The sequence below is a fragment of the Panthera uncia genome, chromosome C2, assembly GCF_023721935.1.
Source record: "Panthera uncia isolate 11264 chromosome C2, Puncia_PCG_1.0, whole genome shotgun sequence".
Classification (NCBI taxonomy): domain Eukaryota; kingdom Metazoa; phylum Chordata; class Mammalia; order Carnivora; family Felidae; genus Panthera; species Panthera uncia.
In genome coordinates, this window is record NC_064810.1 from 130,806,070 (window position 1) to 130,826,651 (window position 20,582).

A 20,582-nucleotide genomic window follows, 5' to 3' on the forward strand; every position below is an offset into this window, starting at 1 on the left:
TGTGTGTATATATATATATATATATATATATATATATATATATACATCTTCTTTATCTATTCATCCATCTAGGGACATTTGGACTCTTTCCATACTTTGGCTATTGTTGATAGTGCTGCTATAAACATGGGGGTGCATGTGTCCCTTCGAAACAGCACGCCTGTATCTCATGGATAAATGCCTAGTAGTGCAATTGCTGGGTCAGAAGGGTAGTTCTGTTTTTGGTTTTTTGAGGAACCTCCATACTGTTTTCCAGAGTGGTTTCACCAGCCTGCACTCCCATCAAGTTCACCTTCTTCAAAACATAGTACAGGGGTTGGGTGCACACGGTCTGGAGCCAGACCGCCTGGGTTCAAATCCCAGTCTTTACTTGCTAACTGGGTAACCTTGAGGAAGCCACTCAACTTCAGGTTTCCCAATTATAATATGGGGATATACACACAATCCACTGGCAGGGTGAGAATTAAATAAGTTAATGTTGAACAGGACTTAGAAGAGCTCAGACACATAGAAAAGGCAGTATAAATGTTAACCATTATTAATATTATTACTGGTATCAGTTGTTATCCTTTGTAAAGATTCCTTTTGACCTACCTATGGCCAAAATTACACCTCACTGAAAAGGGTGCTTATACAGTGTTCCGACAAAGTGGAAAAATTCCAAAAGCCCTCTCTAAATTACAGAAGTGTTTAAATGAACAATCTGATTTCTTGTACTTGGTATTTCTGAAATTTGGTAATACATGATTCAGTCACATTCCATTAACCGCCCTCTGTGATTAGCCAACTCTTTTCCTTTTTTAAAATTTTTTTAAATGTTTATTCATTCTTGAGAGACAGAGACAGAGTGCAAACAGGGGAGGGGCAGAGAGAGAGAGACAGAATCCGAAGCAGGCTCCGAGCTCTGAGCTGTCAGCACAGAGCCCGATGTGGGGCTCGAACCCACTAACCGTGAGATCATGACCTGAGCTGAAGTCACGCGCTTAACAGACAGAGCCACCCAGGCACCCCTAACCAACTCTTTTCTTATCCATCTTTATGGATAAGGTCTACTATAATAATTTCTTCAAACTTAGCAATTCGGCAGCCATTCCATAAAACTTGAAGGATTCCTCAGGAATCCGCAATTCCTCAAGATGAAATACAACGTAGGAAATTTCAACACACACACACACACACACACACACACACACACACACACACACGGATGGAAGCTGAAAATTCTCTGCGAAAAATAAATGCTCACCATCAAGGGGGTCTGCCTACAGAACAACAAAAGGGGACATTTTAGTTATAAAAGCCAGATGGTTTCCTGGTTGAAAAAGTGTGAAAACATCCAATACGGTTACACAAAGTAACTTAAGAGTTGGTCAGTATCAGACGAGCGAGGCAACACACAGCTGATGTGGACTTTCCACCACTGGCTCGCCTTGGTGCCCCATGACACCTGAGGGCTAGAGTCCCCTCTCCTTTGAACCACAGAAGAAGGGCAAGCCAGTGCACTATCCCCCTCATCGTCTGGTGCAACCAGGACACGGAAGCTGCCAGGCCCTCTCCAGCACTCCCTATGCCACAAAGGCAGTCAGACCCAGGAAAACTCCAAAGCAAAGCCCTCAATACCCCCAAATAGTGTCTCCTCCATCTCAGTCTTGGCAGGTAGCCATCTTGCGTAGAATGTGACCTGATTTTCTAGCTCTTTGGTTCTGGCCCCGCTGAGAGCCGATTCTTCTTCCTGAATTCAGCCCAGGTGGGGAGTAAGTCACACAAATGCATATTTAAAAGCTCAACCGAATTCTTATTTGGAGAGCAAGGAATTAACAAGGCTCAAGCAGTGGCCATCACTTGCTTGCTGTACCGATCTTTTCACAGAAAGCATCCTAGTAAAATATGCAATGATAATAATGAAAGCCCCTTTGGGGGGCCAGGAAAAAAGGGAAACTCAAATTTATGTTGAAAACTGAATGTGAATGGGAAAAAAGATCACACACATGCAAAACCTTTAAAAGGTAAACATAAAAGAAATGTCTGGCTAAATTTATCTCTTTGTCAGTGAAAAATAGCCTAAGCCTTAGCCAAGGGTGTTGCCAACTCTTCAACTAAAGGAAAAGGGAGAAATGCTTACTGTAGAGCGGCACTATCAAATAGGACTTTCAGCCATGGTGAAAATACTCCACCTGTGCACTATCCAACTCCAATGCCAATAACCACGTGTGGCTCTTCAGTACTGGAAATGTGGCTAGTGAGACTGAGGAGCTGAACCGCAATTTTATTTCATTTTAATTCACTTTACATTTAAATGCAAATAGCCACATGTAGCTGGTGGCCACTGAACAGGACAGCTCAGCTACAGACCCTCAAACTCAACAGCTGGCAACATCTTTCTTTTCTTCCAATAAAACTAAAATCGTACTCAACGGACAACCTCATAAATTGTCACCAAAATAATTAGTATCTCTATACAGGCCTGGCTGCCCCAAACCCAGAAAGCAGAAAAGAAAAAGAAATGATTCCAGTGTGTCATTTCTTGCAATGCTGTTGTGCCCTACTCAGTTTATGTTTCTACTATACCATGGCCTCACGTTTTTGGAAATCTTTGCTTGTGGACGTAATCTCCTTTGCAAAACCAGAACATCCCAGTCTCTTCCCTACATCTAGGAAACACGAAAAAGCCAACTTAGGGCAAGTTACTTAACCTCACTAAGCTTCAGTTTCCTCAAGGCTAACGTGCAGATAAGAACAGTATTTGCCTCCCACGTGGATTAAATCCAAAGAACGCACGTAAAGTGCCTAACAGTGTTGGCAAAGAGTAAGCATCGGGGGGTTAATTATTATTTTGTTAATAATACTGTAAAATCTATAATGAAATAAGAACAGTGCTACTAGAATGGAAGTTTATGGTTGGCAAGTCTTCCGAGGTGGGAACACTTTGAACCTGTTTCCCAGGCTATGGTAAAGTAACCTCTAGTGAAGTACATCTTGGGGCCCTGACATCTTGGCACTCACTGTCAACCTCCAGATGGGCAATCACCCAGACGGGTACCATCATGAGTCACCAGTCATCGTTTAGCTAATGTTTATTGTGCCCCCATTCTGTGGCAGGCACTGTCCTAGGCTGTCAGATCAGAACAGTCCCCAAACGGGGCAATGTCTTGAGACTCTATACTGTCATCTGAGCCCATTGAGACACCTTGGCCAGATGCAAATATTTCATTCTGGGGTGGCAAGCAGTCAGGGAGGCTCAATTCCTGTTCCTAAATCAGTCCACACTGGGTTCGGCTGCTGGTCCACAGAATGGGACTAATGGGTAAGAGGACCTGAGGGGAACCGACCCATTTTCTCAGCCAGGACGACAAGAGGGTGTCGATAGGTCATGTTTCTCACTGACAGTCCAAATCACTTTAACAGGAAAGCTGTTTTCTGAGCCTTCAAAAAGCCAAATCTGATCTGCCTCACAAAGCAAACACAACCGCGTTCAGCAGCCAGCTGCGCGAGCCGGTGAAATCCAACGGGAATCTCCTCCACCAAGTTCACATCAACTAGACCAATACGTCAGAAATCCCCCAGGAGTTTCTAAGCAGAAGTGTACTGGAATTCTGTGGGGTGTGGGGGTTATTTTTCTTTATATAGAAAGCACTCAATCAATCTTCTTTCACAACCAAGGGTACATTCCCCTGTGGAATTCCCTTCTCTGAAGATCTCTACAAATAAAATATTTGTCTGATCATCTGCAATAATTTAAGTGTAAACTCATTCACTGGCAGAGTCAGGGATTTCTTACAGCTGCTCCACCTATGAAAACAACGTGTTTCGCACTGTCTCGAGCGTCCAATTTCTGTACCCTCTAACCCCCAAACATTGGTCAAACCATGCTCTTGACTTTGGGATAGGAAAATAGGGTTGTCGTATCTGGACTCCCATACTTGTATTCTTTGCTGGTGGGACTGTAAAATGGTACAACCGTGTTGGAAAAAGATCCCGCAGCTTCTTACAAGGTTCACATCCACCTCTTCTATGACCTAACGATTCCACTCTTAGGCATTTACTCACGAGAAATGAGAACATATGTCCCTAGGAAGACTTGTCCACAAATATTCATAGCAGCTTCATTCACAATACCCCAATAACCTGGGACTGACTCACGTGTCCATCAACTGGGGGAATATGTTAGCAAACTGTGATATGGACATATCCTGGAATATAACTAAGCAATGAAAAAAGACCAAAATACTGACATATACAACATGGATGAATCTCAGAAATATGCTGAGTGGAAGAAGCTTTACACAATACTGCATAATTCCATTTATAGGAATTCAAGAACAGACTAAACTAACAATGGGAAACAATCAGCAGTGGTTGCCACTGAAAGGGGGAATGGGGATGAGGAAACTTTCTGAGGTGATGGTAATATTTTCTATCTTGACAGAGACTAGGATTATACAGGTGTACACATCTATCAAAACATTATGCAAGCATGACTCTCAACATTTGTGCATTTCATTATATGTATATAAATTTTACCTTAGGGGTGCCTGGGTAGCTCAGTCAGTTGGACGTCCTACCATCCGTCTCGCCATCCGTTAGTTCAAGCCCTGTGTCGGTCTCTGTGCTGACAGCTCAGAGCCTGGAGTCCGCTTGGGAATCTGTGACTCCCTCTCTCTCAACCCCCACCCACTCACGTTCCGTCTCTCTGTCTCTCAAAAATGAATAAACATTAAAAATTTTTAATTTTACCCTAAAAAAATCACGAACATATAATGAACTCTGAATAATAAAATGTGCACTGAACTGTTTAGAAGTGACCTATGCCAATGTCTGTAATTTACTTTAAAGGGCATAAAACAATAAGCTGGGACTGATGGAGGGATGAATAAATCGCCAGATGTGTAATAAAGCCAATATTGCAAAATTACACCCTAGATATGTGAATTTGGGTAGCTACTGTTCTTGCAAGTTGTTTATATTTTTTAAAAATGAGATAGGTCCGGGAAAGAAAAACTCACAGTGCCCTCTCCTTAGCCCACCAAGTTAGAAACTTGACAAGATACCCATGCCCACCAAGCCATGGGCCCACATAGTTTCAATTCAATTCTGCTGCAGAGTGAAGATTGGAAGAATACAAGTAGCTTTACAGGAACTCACATCACTCATGCCAAAGATTTTCTGCCTGTTTCCCTACAGACAAAGCAATTATTTGAATGGAAGCCAAAAATTCCTGCTCAAGAGGGAGAAAAAGAACTCATTCCCAATTTGTTCTCTTTCAATTCCTGCACCAATCTATTAGCGAACTGCACAACACTCCACTTCCATTCGCCCCAAGTCCGTTAAGTCAAAAGACTAACAAAGAAAAACCAACCCAGCCACATGATATACAGAGGATAATGCCCCAGCTCTCAGGGCCAGAAACCCCACTGAAGGCAAAAGAGGATGCAGAGTCAGTCTGAGGTTCAAGTGATTTCAACTGAGGTTAGCACACACGCACCAAAGAGACCTAAACAGCTTGTTGCTTAACCCCTCCGTGGGATTTGGTGACATCTGGGGTCACTTGAACTTGGTAGGGAATTCAGCTGTTCAGATACAAATTAGGAATCCCGGCAGCCAGGGACACGTGGGGTGCACAGCGTGCCCTACCCACAGGCCCAGAGGTCACCCACATTACTCCCGCCTTCCTTCCTGGCATGGCCTCGGTTATCCTGAGATGACACACGATGGCAGGGGCTGAAGACGCCTAGTCTGACTGCGCGCCCAGCATCTGAAAACAGCTGTGCCAATTACAAGAAGGGACTGTTGCTGGAAACCCAGGGCAGCCACTCAAATATAGAGATTTGGGCCGGATTAAAAAAAAAAAATATATATATATATATATATATATATATATATACACACACACACACACACACACACACACACACTTTTTGTTTAAGTCTCCCAACAAACTCTCTGCCACTTCTCAGTGTCCCTGGGGACCACCCACAACCACATAGGGCAGCTAACTAAGCATAAGCAACTGGAGGCAACAGGGAGCGTGCCTGGGTTTAGCACTTTGGCCTCCACGCGGTTCTCGCTGCCAAAGACAGCGATATCCTAGGTCAAGGGCACGGGCTCTGGTCAGGGGGAAGGGGGAGTGTTGCATGCCTGACAATCGGTTTTCTGAAATGTACGTCACTATCACCCCGCCAAGACCCGACCTACCCGGGAGTCCCTTGAGCCTAGGAAAGCGGGTTAGGACGAGGAAAGAAGTCCCCTTACAGAAGGGGAGATGCCGTTTTCAGCGCTGGGGACTTCCCGTGCCCCGAGTCTCTGTGCCTCCAGTGGCTGCGGCGCTTCCCCTGGACACACGGCAGGTCTGCTCCCATCTATCCAGAACCCCTGCGCCAGGAACAAACCCACCTCCCAGGGCGCACGCAAAAGGGCGGCTAGAGGCGCCTCCACCCCCTACCCCCACCCCACCGCAGCCTCGTGCCTTGCTGAACCTGGACTGCGTAGCCGGCTCCAGCCAGATCTTTGCCAAGGACCCCCTGCAGCAGTGTCCCAGACCCACCTGTAGCCTCGAAGCTTCCCCTCTGCTTCCTTCTTAGGCACCCCCGAGCCTGCAGAGTCCACGACCCCTAAAAAACTGCTCTAGGGTGCCTCTCCCCATTGCGTGCCACGGCTGATTTTTTAATCTTTTTATTTTTTATTTTTTTCAAAAAAAGTTGGCCAAGAGCGTTGCGAGTCGTGGATCGCCGCTGACCCATCCAACCCCGGTAGGGGATGTGGTGGTGGGGGCGGTGGCCCTCTGGCAGCCCCGGCAACCTGCAGGGAGGCGCCACGCGGAGCTCCTCCTGCCCGCCCAGGTCCCGGTCCGCGGGGCCAGATGGCAGGGCCTGTGCCCGCCTACACCCCAAATCTTGCCGCGCGCCCACCTACCGTTAGGGACCGGCTGAGGAGAAGGCGCCGGCGCGGGCTCCCTGAGACAGCGTGTTCCGTCCCGGGAGGAAAGTTTGTGCCATACAGAGCAAGCGGCAAGGGGAAGGCGTGGGCACCAGTGGGTGGGGGCGGGAAGCGGCTGCGCAGCGTGCGCCGGTATATGTCCCTCCCGCGATCTGTGCGTCCGTCCCTCCGCGGAGCCCGCGGCCGCCGCGCTCCCGCTCGCTGCGCCCTGAGCCCGGCGCGCTCCGGCTCCAGCCCCGACGCGCCCCCGCCGCCGCCGCCGCCGCCGCCGCCGCGCGTCCGCCGGCTACACTTCCTCTTCCTCTGAACTCATGTGCAAAATATGCTGCGCTGCATCTTCGGGGGAGCCGCCGGCCCCTGACAGCCGCCGCGGGAGCAGCGGGCCCGCCCCGCGCCCCTCGGCGCCCTGCACCCCCTTGACGCCCCGCGCCGCTGCCTCCACGCGGCGGGCCACCTGCGCGCGGCACACGCCCCGTACCCCACTGGCGACCCTAATGCCCCTCCGCGCAGAGGTCCAGGCGCCAAGACCACTCCCTCGACCCCTTCTAACAAAGGTTGTAAGAGGCTAGAGTGCGCCTAGGGGACTGGGTTCCCTAAATATTTGAGCTGGAGTGCTGGATGGTGACAGCCACCAAGGTGCTGATGGCTGAGGGTGTGGCAGGACCATTGAGAGTGGACTCTTCCTCGTCCCCATTCCACAGGTGGGCCATCTCAGGCGTCTAAGGTATTTGAGAGTTAGTGATTAACGAGAGGGATAATGCCGCCCACCCCTTGCCACGCCCGCTGTATTCTGCCTACTTCAGGTGTCCTTAAGGTTTCAGAAGATCTGGGGGACCATCTTGGCCTGCAACTTTAGGTTGCCCAAGGAGACAGTTATATAAATAAAGCACCAGGTCAGGGCTGACTTAGTAAAGTGAAGATGTGGGCAGAACACTCATTAAAAAGCATTTTTTTTCCCTTGGAACTTTTTAAACAAAGCAGAATTACAGTGTAGGGGTTAAAAGCAGGAATCATAGCACCAGTTAGGGTTGGCCTAGCCTCCATCCTTACTCCCTGTGTGACTTGGGTAAGTGACTTAACTGCTCTGGGCCTGTTTCCTCATTTGTTAAATAGCACTTCCTCATGAGTTTTATGTGTAAAGTGTTTAGGAAGCACTCTATAACTTAGCTATTGTCATTGTTATTAATACTATGAAGAGGACTGCAACAAGACAGCTGACATAATCTAATTAACTATCTACATTTTCTGATTGGGCAAAGAGGGGGCCTTAGGCATTGGAGCCCACAGAGTGGTGGGCAGGTTGCAGGCCCCAACAGTGTTTTAATGAGGTCCTTCTGGTACTGATAACACCCCCCCAAGGGGTAGAGAAGCGCTATTTTCTTTTCAGGAATGCCTGTTCAGCACAGCTTCTTAGATATTTTCTTCCTTGTTTTCTCTTTCCATCGCCATCCCAGTTGTGTCCCTCCCTCCTGCCTGCCCCCACTCCACTGCCCACCATTTCTGTTTGTGTTTTCTGTTTTGCTCCTTTCTCTTTCTAGCTCACCACTTATGGGCATCACTCACCACCACCAACTCCAATATTCCCCGCTCTCTCCCCAGCTTGGCTTGCCCACTGGGAGAATACAACAAGACCAGGTGTCAGCCCAAGTCCAGGTTCAAACAGTAGTGTGTGGGGACAAATGTTCACTGGCACCACCCTGGTTTTGAACACCCATCTATGAGGCCAAAAGGAGGGATCTTTATGTCATTTATCTGCCAAGGCCTTGAGTTTCGCAAGTCAGGGCCCATCTGAAATCTTTCTGATCTTTTCTAATCCTTACCTCAGAGGGAAAAAAAAAAATAACATTATGGGTGTTAACCAGAAGTTGAAAAGTAACCATGGAGTATTTAAATGAAGATAAAGAGTAAAGGGGGGAAATGAAGCATAACCTGGTTGTGGTTGGGGGGGAAGAAGTTGATCTCTTTTAAGCAAATCATTTTCATTCTATAAATTTTTGCATATAAGTGTGTTTTTTTTTTAACACCAGATCATTAGGGTTAATAAGTTATTCTGATGGTTTCCATTTTCTTCTACTCAGCATCTTCCTAAGTACTGTTTGTAAATGTCTTAAATGTCTTTTTTCCCTGCTTGAATCTGCCTTTTTTTAGGGTTTTCTAGAATTCTCAACTTTCCCCCCTAGATATTCTGATACTTCCAATCTGGTACCTAGTAGGTGTTCAATAAACATTTATGGAATGAATGGATGAGTCATTAGCATCCAGATCTTTCAAGGCTCCATGTAACCTACACTGAAAAGCTATCTGAAATATTCTAATTCTCTTTCACCTGGAATACCCAATGAAGAGTCAGTGTTGGGTTCACTTGTGCTGTGTAGAGGTCAACCTCGATTTTCCAATTGGCTGCCAGGCACTGGCCAGCCAGGGGATAGACCCTGGGCAGCTGGGACTCACCTCTGACTGACCTCGCCTACCCAGCGTCAACCCCAAAGATGCTGGATCTATATCCTGGTGGGTTACCTTGGCAACCTCACAATGTCATCTGTTAGAATGTCCTAGGGCGGCAGCTTTTAATTCTATCACAGCGGTCTCATCGGGGGTCATGTAATAGTGCTGTTTTTCCTCTGCTCACACTTCCTCCCCCTATGATTTAACACTAAGTACTCAGGGAGGGAGCTGAACACGGGGAAAACCGAGCTGTTATAGCACGACAGGTCACAGATGGCCCCAGAACTGGGATCCTGAGTGTTCGCAGTCAATAAAATGCAGGCCCCAAGTTAATGGGGAAGCTGGTTCTCTCAGCACCCCTCATGGAAAGGAGGGGAGTTAAGCCAGCCTAGGCAAGCATAAGCAGCAGCCGTGGCCAGACTGTACAATTCTTGCAAAAGCTCAGTTAAAGGAACCCCCCACTAGAGCAATTCTCTCTCTTGGCCTCTGCAGCATCACCCCACTCCGGAGAAGATGAAGGCCATGGGTACCAGCAGCCGGAACAATTTTGCTGCACCCCAGCTACACTGAAGCTTGGAGGGAAGGAGAATCCCAGCTAATCCTCTATTGTGCCCTCCTTCTCCCCACAGTGTCACCAAACTCGGCACCCCCAACTTAGCTCAAAGTAACTCAGTCCCCCGTTATTCTGTAAAGAGCAGTAACAACTTATGCAGAAAGCAGACCCATCAAAAACTTGGGAACCTGAAGTGCTGTTATTCTATTTTTTCACATGGCCATGAAACCCAGCTCTTGTACAGGGCAGCTGAACAGCAGCATTTCAGGACTGACAGGAAAGAGAAGTAAACTCCTATGTGCCCTGGAGGTACAAGAATTATGCATCTTTATCAGCACGGTTAATATTTTAAGTGGGTTTGCAGTCACAGTGAGATCACAGTTTGGCCAGCTGCTCCACACTAAATGGCTGCAGGAAGCCGGCCCCATGTAGAGTGACACTGGTTTCTATGAGGAAGCATGGTGGCAGAGGCCAGAGTTCTGCGCCCCAGAGCCAGTGGCTTTGGAGGAACCCGCTGCCCTTTGTTTATTGTGAGAGGCACAGCCTTCCCAGACATACCCCCTGCCAGTCTGTGGTGCCCCTGGTCACAGTGGAGCGGGGCACACTCGTGCCAGCGTCCAGACATGCCCTGTAACCCTCAGCTGTGTGAAAGTGTGAATTGGGGTGGGGACAGGGGGCTTGTTAGGATGTTTTATATGTATGCACTGATTGGCCAAGGCCAGGGGCTTTTGTCCAAAGTGTAGTTAGAGTAGCGCTCTGCAAATGCCCCCATAGACATCGCCAGTTTGAGGAAACGTATGATTGCCAAATGTTCCATTCACACCATCACAAAACCCATGGATGTATTGTTATTTGGCTCCTGAATCTACTCCTCATTTTTCCTCTGAATTCCCAGGCTGTCAAACAGGCAGTTCAGGGGAGCAGGGGCCCTCCTGTGGCTGAGACAGAATTTGCTCTCTAGAGCAAAAAGCCGTGAGACTGAATTTCAGGAATATTGTGTGAAGCATGTGGCTGTTTGCAGCCTTGTTTCCCTCATGCAGCTTGATGAACCTTCTGGCTTTACCAAAAGCTACCCACATCCATAGCCCTTCACTGGTTATTCCATTTATGGGACAAAATGGAATGCTCTACTGACTTGCATTTGTGGACAAACTTTATTATCAGAGATTATATATATATTCATATATTTATTGATGAATATATAGAAGCCTATATATGCTACAGGAATAGAAAAGAAGGTTGTGGAAATAAATCATTAAGTAAATGGTGGAATAAGATTTTGATACATTAATTGATACGCTTTTCCTTCTACCACCACTCCTTTCCCTCTCCCACTGTATTTCTTGTCATGCTGTACCAAGCCTCTTTTCTTCAGTTGAGACTAGAGAAGAGCCAGTGTGCCACAAGAGAGACTTATCATGGCAATACAAGGGAAAAAAAAGTAAAATTCTTGGCTTTGGGGTTTTGAAAGTCAAGGTTAAAATATAAAATTTAAAAGATATGGAAAAATATGAAATCAAGTAGAAGCATTGTCCCCTATCACATCTCCTTTCCTTCCCTACCCACCCATTATCACACACACACACACACACACACACACACACACACACATCCACACACACACACACACACACACACACCCCTTCCAAGAATAGATCAAAGTTGCCAAACAGGAGCAAGGGAAGCTGAGAGAAACAGAGGGCTATGCCAATAGGGAACATTTGGTAGGACTCAGGGACTGACGACAGTCAGAGTCCAGAAGCCCGCTTCCCTCTATTCAAGTGAGAATCATCCACATAACACTTGGAAACCCTGTAGACAACTAGACAACAGTTCTTAGAACTTGTCCAGGAGCACTACAGATCTTCAGCAGAGGAAGGAAAAGTGCTGTTCATCCTTCCCACTGATATTTGGCAATGATCTCCCATATGGAGCAGCCAGAGCATGACCTGTAGGTCATCCAGAAGGACTAACTCCTATTCCTCAAGTTCAACCCTCATTTAACTGCCTAAGAAGCCATTTAGCCCTTGAGAGTGTGGCCGTTCAAAACCTCAGGGACAGTGAAAAGATCCGAGTGTAAAAGATGTTCCTATCTATTTCTGTTAAACCTGTACTTAGATGGGCCCAAGTGGACCAGCTCAAAATCCTGTGGTGATCATCAGTGCTGTTCCCCAAATATTTCTGGTCCTTTCCTGGTCCTTTGGTAGAATTGGTCTTCATAGCTCCTTGTGATTGGGAGAGGTTATATGACTAGTTCTGGCTGGTGAATTGTGAGCAGAAGTGATGTGTACCACTTTCATGAAAATGACTTAATTGTCAGGACGAGACCTTCCAGATTTCTCTCTTCCCTCTAGCAAGGCTGCTGGCAACATTCGGTCCATGCTGAGCCCTCCATCTAACCTGCAATGATTATGTAACATGAAGAGGAAATGACTTGCTTTACGCCACTGAAACTGTAAGTTGTTTCTGCAGCATAAGCTAGCCTATGCTGACTGATATTACCTATTAGAAGCCACTAGATGTTCTGAAAGGCATCACAAACATATCTGGGAGCTGTTAGAATAAAGGAGGGATCCAATTAGGAATATTTCCCTCTTGGAATCCTAGTAATCCTCAAGATGATCAAAACACAATAAGAGCTATTATTACACATTTAATGTTAACCTATTTATTGAGAACATACTATGTGCCAACACTACACTAGGAACAGAGATCGGCAGGGAAGGAACAGGCGCTGTTCCTATTCTCAGAAAGCTTTCTGTCTAGCAACATGGGGCAGTTATCTAATGACTGAAAAGGAAATAAGGGCCTAGAGAAATTGACAGACTTGCCCAAGGCGATGAACTTTTTGCCTCAAAATTCTTGAGCTTTCTTCACTGTCCCAAGTCACTTTAAAACCACAAAATCGGTATTGCTTCAAGGCTGCTCTAAAGAGTAGGTAAAATTTAATCCTAGGCTTGCCTTACGCTTCCCTCCTAATATTTGCTGACACCTGAAATTTCTGTAATAAGCACACTTTTCATTCCATAATTAGTACTTAGCACAGGGCCTGATAAATAATAGGCATTCCCTAAATGGTTTTTTTTTAATGAGTAAAACATACTTGAATGAATGGATGAATGAAATAAGAAGGCTTAACTACTTAAAACTACTGACTTAAATACCAGATATACTGAATTTCGTTCATACTAGACCACAACTAAGTAATCACTCAACGCAGGTGTTATGCCTAAGATGGACAAACAGGTTTTTTGAAATACTGATGCTCTTTCCAATCCCAACACATCCTGTCATCTCACCCCTTATCTTTATTGGGGAACCAGCTAAACTGTGTGGCATCCATAGCTCAGGGAATGGTTATTTCAGCAGAAAGACAAAGAAAAGTCTTGGGGGTCTCAAAAGCTTGTGAGTTCAATTGTCCAGGGAGATTCAACATTAAAAAACAATTCTTAAAGAGGCAGATAAAGGTCTCTCCAACCTCCCCCGAGGGCATAATATCATCCCATACTGCAGGGAGGGAGAAAAATGTGAGGAGGTACAGGAGTGAATGGACATTTTAAGTCCCTCAGAAAGAGACCCAATATCCTGCCCTTACAGTATATGCAAAAGGAAGCACAGCAAATCCCACTTCAGCGCAGTAAAGTAGCTTGTATTGAACCAATTCTCTGCAGAGAAACTCTAGACGATATCTAAGAAACAACTCTCTGAAGGCAATGAAAAGCAACTGAAAATAGGTAGAAACTGGAAGGGAGGTGACATTTGAAAAATGGAAACATCCATGGGTGGGTTTCCCTTTTTTTAAATGGCTTTTCATCAAGGCCCCAGTTAGCACCCTGCAGGGCAGCCCAAACTTGAACCAGAAACCTACAGTCGCACCAGCCAAGGAATCAGACGACAGATTTCAGAGTGATCACAGCAGCTGGAAAGTGAGGGGACAGAAGCCCAGAAAGGAGAGAGCCATAGACGGGAAACACCAAACTGTATTAAAGGTCTGTATTAAAGGTCTGTATTAAAGGTCTCCTGCAAAGGAGACCAAGTTTGGAGTTGTAGCTCAGCATAGTTAATTTCCTGCTAAGATGTTTTAAAAATCAATATTCTTGAGAGTAACATAGCAGAATCCAGAGTCTTGACAATGTATCACTCACAAAGGTCCACAGTACCATCCAAAATTACTAGACGTTCAAAAGAAAAAGGAAAATGTAACCCATATCCAAGACAAAGATTAGTCAACGGAGACCACCCTCAAGATGAATCAGGTGTTGGAATAAGATTAAGATCTTTAAGCAGCTATTATAGCTATTCTCAAGAATATAAAGAAAATATCTCTGATGAGTGAACAAATAGGCAATCTCAGCACAGAGATAAAACCTATAGAAAGAAAAGAACCAAATGGAAATTCTAAAACTGAATATCTGATATAAAAGTGAATAATAATAATGGTGGGTGGTATAATAATAACCTGAGATGTGTTTGGGAGAGCCCAATTCCAGAAGGAATACTGATGGCAGTCCAGAAGGGACTCATGGTTCCTGTCCCAGGTAGAGCTCCGGCTGGTACTCAGCATGGTTTGTCTGGACAGCTGGGTCTGAGGAAGCCTCCAGGTCCACTGGACCGTACCACACTATGGAAGAAACAGAACAACTCCTGAGCACCTGAGGGAAGCACAAAAGTGGTAAAGGGCTGTAAATCCCTCAAAGTTTTCAGTAGTCAGTAAAGGCACAGGAGCCACAAAATACTCTCATGTGTTTAATATTTTTTTTAATGTTTAATATTTTTTTTAATGTTTAATCATTTTTGAGCAGACAGCAGACGAGCAGGGGAGGGGCAGAGAGAGAGAGACACAGAATCCGAAGCAGGCTCTAGGCTCCGAGCTGTCAGCACAGATCTTGACGCAGGGCTCGAACCCATTAACTGTGAGATCATGACCTGAGCTGAAGTCGGACGCTTAACTGACTGAGCCACTCAGGCGCCCCTCTCATGTATTTAAAGCAGCCGGAGAGTTAGCTGAGAGACCTGGACCAACAGGAGGTTGTACCAGATCTTATGGCTAATACAGCAGAGAGCAGTATGAAACAACAATAGAAAACCAGACACTGCAAAGATGTCTCTGTGGATGGCATCCTGGATGTTGATGACACAGATCAGGTTGCTAAATCCTGCTCATGCTTTGGCACAATGTGACCCCCCCACCACCACCAAAACTTATGCATAGTGGGGGCCAATCCTGAAATTGGGAATAAGTTTCTACCACCTCTGCACCCCCTCTGAAATGTTTTATTTTTAGCACACCTGAGTACCTACTATGCTAATATGAGATAATGTGTGTGATATGAGATTAGACAGTTGAAGGTTGACATCACGATTAGCAAACAAACATAGGGGCCTCCACCCACTCTTCCTGTACTGTATAGAAGGAACTCTGAACAGTTAAGAGTCATTTCCCCCCTAGCTGCTAGCATATGGTTCATGCTCTACAGTATGAGCATAGCTTCTCAAGGTTTCTGGTTTTTGTTCCCTTCCAAATATGATTTTGTATAAAGGGGCTTCCTTCCAAGAGATTTTGTTAACTGAGATTTAACTGTATTGCCTGATATGCAGCCCTTTACTCCTTTCCTATTTTCCCAAATACATGAGGGTTCTGATCTAGTCATGTCTCCATTTCCTAGGATTCCCTGGCTTATAAAATAATATGAATGAATACATACACAAACAAAGGAATGAATAAACAGGTGAATACCATTTGTCTTAGTCTGTTCAGGTTGCTATAACTAAATACCATAGACAGGGTGGCTTATAAACAGCAGTTATTTCTTACAGTTCTGGAGGATGATAAGTCCAAGATCAGCAACCCCGCCCCGCCCTCCCCCCCCCCCCCCCCACCGCTGCCCACGCAGATTCAGCGTCTGATGAGAGCCCACTTCCTAGATGACATCTTTTCAATATAACCTCACATGGTGGAAAGGACAAGAGAGCTCTCTGGGGCCTCTTTTATAAGGGCAGTAATCCCATTCATGAGGGCCCTGTCTGCATGACTTAATCAGCTCCCAAAGGCCTCACCTCCTAATACCATCACTCTAGGGGTTAGGATTTCAACAGATAAATTTTGAGGGGACATAAACACTCAGACCATAGCACCATTCATACCAGGAGCTAATGTCTATATGTTGGATTAATAATGTTTCTTGCAAAGACCGTTCTTCCCTCCTCCTAACTCACTCTGTTCTCATCCCTTTTGAAACACATTTCAAGGGTTTAAATGTCAGTGGCTGCAGGCCCACTTTCCTCCCTCCTGTTGTCTGTCGTCTCTCTACTCGGCTGAAATGGGAGCTTTGGAATAGAGCTCTCTGTCAATCACCACTGAGGCCTTTTCTCTCAGCCCTACTGACTCCAGACCCAAGTATCAAGAGTCGGGCTGACAGGCCTGGCAGTCTGGGGAAAGAGCCTGAGAGGCTTTTTAGCAGGCCTAAATCTTGCTTTTGGCATGTGGCCTCAGCTAAGCAACAGCTGGATGGCAAGAGGCCAGACTCCAACATCTGCCTTCTTCTGCAGGCGTTAGTAGCAAGCATCTTTGCTAATGCTATTATTAAGGAATTATCAATATTTTACAACTGTTAATCACTTTTGGAAAAAAAAAAACCAGCTAGTTAAGTCATGTAGGGCAGGACCTGGATGGTCAAGATATAATAAGGCAGGTCTTATTCTTAACTGTCCTTTCCTCTCAGGGTCATTATACTGATTGAATATTTTAAGGAGGGAAACTCTGATTCCAAAAGCCATCTCCACTCTTGTCTTTTCTTTTATCCCAGTAAGAGGCTCTAATGAAGAGTCTGTAAGTAAACTTTATTTTAAATAATAGTGTGCACACCAGGGTTCTAGAGAGATGGGCTCTGGTTACCTTAAGGTGTAAAGAAAATTAGGAAAAAGCTTTTAGGTAGTTGATAAAATCAACAGGAACACTGAGGAATGAGGCTTGGGCAGTGTGGCTAATTGTGTTTTCCAAAGATGGCCTGCAATGATATCTCCCGTCCCACATGCTCTTCCAGAGCCAATCCCCCATCAAAAAGTGGAGTATAATTTCCCTCTCCTTAATCTGAGAAGTTTGCTGCATACTCATAACCAATGGAATGAGGTATAAGCATAAGCAAAGCTATGTGACCTCTGTAGATAGAAGATAAAGCATTTTCCACTTAGCTGGTGTTCACTCATGAAACATTCAGCTACCAAGCAAGTGGTCCAACTGCTCTGAGGCTACCATGTTTTGAGGAAGCCCAAGCCAGCCCACATGGAGACCACATGGAGAGAGAAACAGATGCCCAGCCAGCCCTAGGCCAGCACTCTCACTGACGTAAACTGATGAGAGACCTGACCGGAACCACCCTGTCTAGCCTCCCCCTAATCCTGATCCATAAAAATCATGAGAAATAACAAAATGGCTTATTGTTTGAAGCCACTAGGTTTTGGAGTTACTTGTTATGCAGCAATAGCTAACCAGAACAGTCAGAAATAAAGGAATGTGAGAAAAGGATTAGAAACAGTTTGTTCAAATGGGATCTTCTCACCAGCTAGATTTCCTCCATCCCCTTAGATTTCCCACTGCTGAGTTCCTGGTTTTATAGAGATAGATAAGAAAATTAGCAATGAACATAAGTCTTGAAATTTCAGTGGCATACAGATTGTTTTAAGTATAAAGTTAACAACCTGAAGCAAAACTCCCCCAAAACAGTCTTCTGGCCTCCCTCCTGCCTTTCCTATTTGTCCCTAGTACAAAATAAAACTAAGCCAAAGATATCAGGTGGTGTTTTGTCTAGGTAGGCACGCATTTTGTGAGTACATCTTTCTAAAAATGGGTCTATATTTTTCAGATGTTCATGTTCAGGTTTTAAAAATGTGGGCTGAAATATGTAAGAGAAACACCTCTGAGCTCTTAAAAATCTACACATACACATGCACTCTCTGTGGGGCTTGCACAGTGAGACTCATGCATCCTCAGATGATTTGAAGGGAGAGCCCTTTGGCCCACAAGGGAGACGATGACAAAAAGTACTCTTGTTACTTTTTGAGAACCAGCAGCTTACCTCACCTTTGAGTTCCTATTTTTGGTTCCCATTATGATACTCAAAAGAAACTTTCATTAACATTTTTACTTAAACAAAACCAAGATACAATTAACAACCGCTTCGGGATTTTCAAGTCCTGACATTCGGGAATTTCCCAGAAAGTGTTTTTAATTTTACAAGTAAAATGTGTTCTGGAGGTGAAATATAGCCCCTGACTCATCTGCCTGACCACACAACAAGTAGTGTGTCATCTATTCCTGATACATAAGCCCCCTGGGTGTTGGGGGAATGACCATGATCACTGACAAATGCCAATGCTGTCCCATTTCCAGATGATGGAAACCTGGAAAGCTTTTTCCAAATGTGTTTGCCATCAAGACTAACAACAGAGGATACCAGAACTTGGCTTGTTTGGGCTGCCAAACAGGACAAGTGAGGATCAGGCCACATAACCCATTTGGATAAAGGCTAAGGACTGATGTCCTAGGTCGTGTTCCAGATTCCATTGTTGAACAACAAATCATTCCAAAATGCAGCTAACCTCATGGCCACATAATGACACTTTCACCATACACATCCTCCCCAATTCAAGGGGATGGACACAGACACCCACCCAGTGAGACAAGTCACATTGTAAGAAGAGCATGTGGGATGAGAGACCCTGTGGTTGCCACCTTTGGAAATTACAATTTGCCACAAGTCAGGTTCTCTAGAAGCGGAACTTGAAATAGGGATTCTTGTGCCAGTCATTTATTAAGGAATAGGGAAGGAGAAGAAGCTCAATAAAGATGCAGTTTCAAGTGAAATCTACTCTCAGCCCAATCTTGCAAAGAGCTCTGGAGCATACAGTGTTTTGCAACGTCTGTCTTTCCTTGAGGCAAAGAAATAGGGCACGTATACACCCACATCAGTCAGCCATTAGCTCAGAGAGGCCCCGGGGTAGGGCGCTGTAACTCCCAGGTACCTCAGAGAGAGTCAACTCCAGGCACCCAAGGGTATTGCACAGGCAAGGATTGCCTTGTGAGCCCTCAGCAGCACCCAGTAAAAGAACCGCTGTGAACCTGGGTGGGTACAAGGGTTTGTGCTACAATAGACATGTGAGGACATATTCAGGGGGTAAAGTCTATAGGGAATAGCAGGTTAGGACCTGAGTCTCAGGTAGGCCCAGGAGGTTAGTCCCCAGGATGGAAGATGTTGAAGTGTTGAGTGGGAGGTGTGTTCATGGCACATCCAAAGTATCTAATCTAAACAGGATTTGGAGACCCAGTCAGAAGACTTGTCAGATTCAGGGCAGGAAATCAATTTAAATTGGCTTAAGCAAAAGGAGAACGTATTGGATCATGAAATAAGAAAGTCAATAAAAAGTGCCAATCCAGGCTGGATCCAGGGCTCAAACAGTATCTTCAAGATTTGGCTTCCTCTTCTTCCCGCTCCACCTCTCTCTTCCATCTCTCTCTCTCTCTCTCTCTCTCTCTCTCTCTCTCTCTCTCTCTCTCTCCCTCTCCCTCCCTTTTTATGAGCTCTATTAGGAGCTTGTACCTTTTGGGGAAAAGATGGCTGCCAGAAATGCTAGGGTCATATTCCCCAGGCTCAGCAGCCCTGTGAGGAAAGAGCTTTCCTTTCCCAAACATTCTTACAAAAGTCCCATCATTGAGCATCACCAGCTTTGAGTAGCCTGACTTGGTCACATGGTCATCTCTCAACCAATCACTGTGGCCAAGATGATGTGATCCTCTGGCCAGGACTGAGTCATATGCTCATCCTTGGGGCTGAAGGAGTCAGTTCCACTAGAACCACAAAAATTGGAAGTAAAGGAGGGACAATTTCATAGGGAAAAGTAGGGAACAGTTACCAGAAGAAGAAGGTTAAGACAAGACAGGGAAAATACCCCTAGCAGAGGAAATTAAAGAATGTGTGAGGAATCTAGTCACTGGTGAACGAGGATAACGTGCCTACAATGATCATGGCAGACCCCATTCAGAGTCAGGTGCCTCTGAGCCTAAGTTGCATCTGACTCCTCTGCTGAGGGGCAATCTTGATTCCAGAATTTGGGGCCAGAGTCCCACATGTGAAGATTTAACCACCAGGAGATGTTATGATTCTCCAGCTTTGGGGAGGGGGCCTCAAAAACAGGAGGCCAAAAAGTCATTACAATCTTATCCTCCAGTTAGATAAGAGATTCTTAGTGACCATGCAAGTTTTTAAAAACTCTAACTGTAAATTTTGTTTGATCGAATATCACATGATTAGAGGTTTGAAAAATAAAATCTATGAAGAAAGTCAAAGAAATTGGTATTAATTAACCAGGGAAAATAAACAGAAACACACACACACACACACACACACACACACACCACAGAGATGGAAGAGTATTTTTAATTAAGTCATCTTCCTTATTTAAAAAGATGGTAACTAGCCATTCTTGAGCTCTACTGAGGATGAAATAAAAAGCAAATGGGCTTAATTGCAGCATTGGGGAATTAAACATAAGAAGGAATTCTTTGTTCAACACTGGCCTAAATTTTAAGCTCTATTTAATTGTAAGCTTCCTCTGGGTAAAAAAAAAAAAAAAAAAAAACTGTGTCTTCTTTATG

At 45.2% G+C, this 20,582-nt stretch overlaps 1 protein-coding gene across 2 annotated transcripts in view; it reads right to left on the minus strand.

Annotated features, from left to right (window-relative positions):
• RFTN1 (raftlin, lipid raft linker 1) overlaps positions 1 to 7,202 on the minus strand; it is a 207,754-nt gene extending 200,552 nt beyond the window's left edge. Inside the window, exon 1 of one of the 2 annotated variants that reach the window (XM_049629852.1) lies at positions 6,910 to 7,202. The gene's annotated coding sequence lies outside the window, so the exon portion shown is untranslated. Of the gene's footprint in view, positions 1 to 6,541 lie in introns of both variants that reach the window. The other variant, XM_049629851.1, reaches the window with a different exon arrangement.
• Between the last annotated feature and the right edge of the window lie 13,380 nt (positions 7,203 to 20,582).